Consider the following 3,391-nt stretch of genomic DNA (forward strand, 5'->3'; position numbering starts at 1 on the left):
CGCAGGGCCGGCGCGTCGGAACCGGACTGCGGCGGCGGCGCGGTGAGTGCGGCGGCCCCCGTCCCTGCGCGGGCCCCGGGTGCGCTGCGGGGATGACTGCGGACCGAACTCTCTCTTTCCGATGGCTCGGTGGGGAAAGCACGCGTTCTGAGCGGCGTCTGCAGCGGCGCCCGGGCCCCCCCGCGTGCGGGCGAGGCGCCAGCGTAGCGCGCTCTGCTTTCAGGTACGGCCCCGCGCAGAGGAGCGCCCCTCCTGGACGATGGACACGGCCCGCCCCTCGGACGGGGAGCGGAGCGCCGCTCCAGGTGGGTGCGCGGTTAACCGGAGCGGGGGGCTTCGGAGCACTCTGTGATGAGCGCAAATGACAAGCATATGGCTGAGTCCCGAGTGATGTCATTTCGAAGCTGAGGAGTGGGCGTGCTGTGAAGGAATTTCCAAGGGGTCTATTCACAGATATAAGAGCAATGCTTTTTTCTGCCTGCAGCGTCTCATAACCAGTCCTGAGGAATGCAGTTACTGCCCAGGATGAGTACAGGTACTTTTCTAAATGAGGGCTTGGGATATGGCACACTTTCAGTATAAACAAAATGCAGAGGGCACTGCTGTTTTGCACTTTACACCTTCTTGAAGTGATAAGGGGAGAAAGCAGTCTTAACAGCACAGTTGGTTCTCCTAATGGTGCGTCTTCCCCTCATAACACTGTCAGATGATTTGAATCGATAACTTGATGGCTCTGTGAAGTATGACAGTTATAGCATGTTAGAGTTCTGATGGCAGTTGTTGGTAATGAAAAAACGACTTTTTTTGTTGGTTTTTGGATTTCTGAGACTGGGTCTCACTCTGCAGTTCAAGCTGGTCTTGAGCTTTGTAGCCCAGACCAGTCTCGACCTCGCAATGATCCTCCTGCCTCAGCCTCCTGTGTACTGGGGTTAACAGGCTTGGGCCACCACACCCAACCTGAAATGCTCTTTTGATCTCAACATTTCAGGGTAATTTTCAGTTCTCCTTTCCTAGGTTGTCCTGATAACTTTTTGCCGTCTAAAGGTAGTTGTTTATCTCGGTTTTGTTGTAATTTGCGTTGTACGAACCTGTTATCCATGGGACAACAAATGCCTGGTTCAAGCACACCTTTTCTGTTACTCCTTGTGACATTTATTGCTCTCTCATTTCTTAGATGCCAGCTGGTCTCAGGACTCTCAACTCCTGGAAAGAGTTGAAAGTGGTAAGTACTTGCAGTGCCACTGGCAGGCAAGCATCCTGTCTAGCCCTACAGCCAGAAATGGTGAAACCACTGGGGTTTCTAGAAAGGTTGAAGATGTTCCATAAAGGGCTGCTTAGTACAGCAAATGCCTCCACATCCAGAGAATTGGGCTTTGCTTTGTTGATCCTGTAACAATGGCTAGAGTACTAGTTGTGGTACTTTGGGATACTTTGCTAATAAATGATTCTCTGATTCAGGAGCAGCTTATTTCTGTATGACTGAAAACACTGCATTAAGGTTAGTTGAGGATTTTTTATTTTATTTCACCAACTGCGCAGTTTCTGTGATGAATTAAACTAGCTCACTATGATTGGCAGTGAAAATACATGAACACCTGAGAAACGGGGTATGAGAATGGACAGGGATGTGCGTCATGAGGAATCTCGTAACCAACAAGCTTTGTCTTTTCTGCAGGCACTATTCCCAGCAAGCTACTTGGTTCCAAGGTGAGTGATTTTGGTGTGTTACATGTGTGCCAATGTTGGATAAGAAAAGTGCCTCTTTGGGGCTGTGTGATGACTTACATGGAATCTCGTTCGGCTGATGACTTGCTGTTGAGACTTGGAAATCTGATTTTATATAAGGGTAATAGTGTAGGTGAAAACACAGTGTGCAAATGTCACTGACTTGATGATGTACATTTCAGATCCAACATCTTATTGGAGGCCAGAAAGATTTCAGGTGAGATTTTTTGTAGTGCTGTCCTATAAAATCTGATTCTTCTGTGAATGTGTTGTTACTTTGGTCCTCATGGCCAAATTTGAACTACTGCTCACCAGTGATGAATTGAATACCGCCCCAGTCTGATCACTGTGACAGAAAGGTATTTTCTGAGTTGAGCTCACTGAGTAAAACTAGAAAGTCGTCAAACTTTACAGTCAATTTTTGGGATTAGGTAGTGGTTTTTATATGTATGCCTTGAAACCAACACTAAAACTGAGACTTTACTCTTAATCTCTTCATAGAGAAAGCAAACCATGTTTTCACTTTTTGAGACAGGGTCTCCCTATGCCATTCATGCTGATCTTGAACTCATGACAACCCTCCTGCTTCAGCCTCCTGAATGAGGTTACAGGCATGTGTCAGCTGCATCCAGCTGCAAAAATCATGTTTCTTCTCAGTCCAAGACAGGTGAGTGTACATGCAAGTAAGGTGAACTAAGCTAAAATTACCCAGTGATGAAACATTCACAAGTCTTACTTCCTGTCTAGCCTCAGAGCCTGTAAAGGTGAACCCACTGGGGCTGGCTGGGGGAAAAGAGGAAAATTTGTTCTAGAAAGAACTGTCTGAGGGATCATCAGATTTTTTTCTCTGTGCAGGGAAAGAAAAGATTGATCAGTTACAAGAACATGATTTGTTTTTTCTAGGTCCCAGGAAAGGACACAGTATATACAAGTGGTAGGTATCCGTTCAAACATAGTTGTCTAGTTTTTTATTTTCTTGTCTTTTTGAGCCAGGGTCTCCCTGTGCAGTTGAGGCTGGCCTTGAGTTCACTTTGTAGTCCAGGCTGGTCTCAAACTCAGAACAGCCTCCTCTGCAGTGCTGGGATTACAGGCATGAGCCACCATGCCCAGTGGTGTCCAGTATTTTAATACTGTAAGTGACAGATTTAGTTCTGTCTAGAAGTTGGCATTTTGTTGACTACTGTGAAGCATGACCCCTAGTGAACCTGATTGTAAACATTATCTCCTCCATAGCCAAATAGCTTTTCCTTTTCCTCTGCAGGCGTCTGCTATCTGGGAGAATTAATAAGAAGAGACATTACACTTCACCCTTGCTGTTGAATGAACTTGGTGTAGGTGTGGAGTCATGCCCATCTCAGTAATAAAGCTGTTTTCTCAACTCTTCTGTGTGGTCCTTGCTTTGGGGTGGTTCCTCATAGGCACCTACTTGGGAGTAAACTTGACAGTTCACTTGAAAGATTTGTTCAGCTTTGCATAGCAGTTTGTTACGGCTTTTTTGGTTCTGGTGCCAGGAATTGAGCTCAAAGACCCTGCACTTCTCACGTCCCCAGCACAGCAATGTGTAATGCTGCCTTTTCCCATCCTGAGGAAGCATCAGTATATGTTAGTAGGGAGCTTGGGTTCAAAGACTTTGTTGATTCGGTATGGTTACCTAGTGACTGGGCAT

At 46.5% G+C, this 3,391-nt stretch overlaps 1 long non-coding RNA gene across 2 annotated transcripts in view; it reads left to right on the forward strand.

Annotated features, from left to right (window-relative positions):
- Nucleotides 1-3,103, forward strand: part of LOC102005202 — a 3,539-nt gene extending 436 nt beyond the window's left edge. Inside the window, exons 2-12 of one of the 2 annotated variants that reach the window (XR_001232558.1) lie at nt 6-42; nt 224-305; nt 485-535; nt 1,015-1,044; nt 1,175-1,222; nt 1,459-1,498; nt 1,676-1,707; nt 1,908-1,942; nt 2,261-2,392; nt 2,629-2,659; nt 2,987-3,103. This is a non-coding gene — a long non-coding RNA (uncharacterized LOC102005202). The remainder of the gene's footprint in view (nt 1-5; nt 43-223; nt 306-484; nt 536-1,014; nt 1,045-1,174; nt 1,223-1,458; nt 1,499-1,675; nt 1,708-1,907; nt 1,943-2,260; nt 2,393-2,628; nt 2,660-2,986) is intronic. The other variant, XR_001232557.1, reaches the window with a different exon arrangement.
- The last annotated feature ends 288 nt before the right edge of the window (nt 3,104-3,391 follow it).

Source organism: Chinchilla lanigera, unplaced genomic scaffold (genome assembly GCF_000276665.1).
Source record: "Chinchilla lanigera isolate Chin_1 unplaced genomic scaffold, ChiLan1.0 scaffold00198, whole genome shotgun sequence".
Taxonomy (NCBI): Eukaryota; Metazoa; Chordata; class Mammalia; order Rodentia; family Chinchillidae; genus Chinchilla; species Chinchilla lanigera.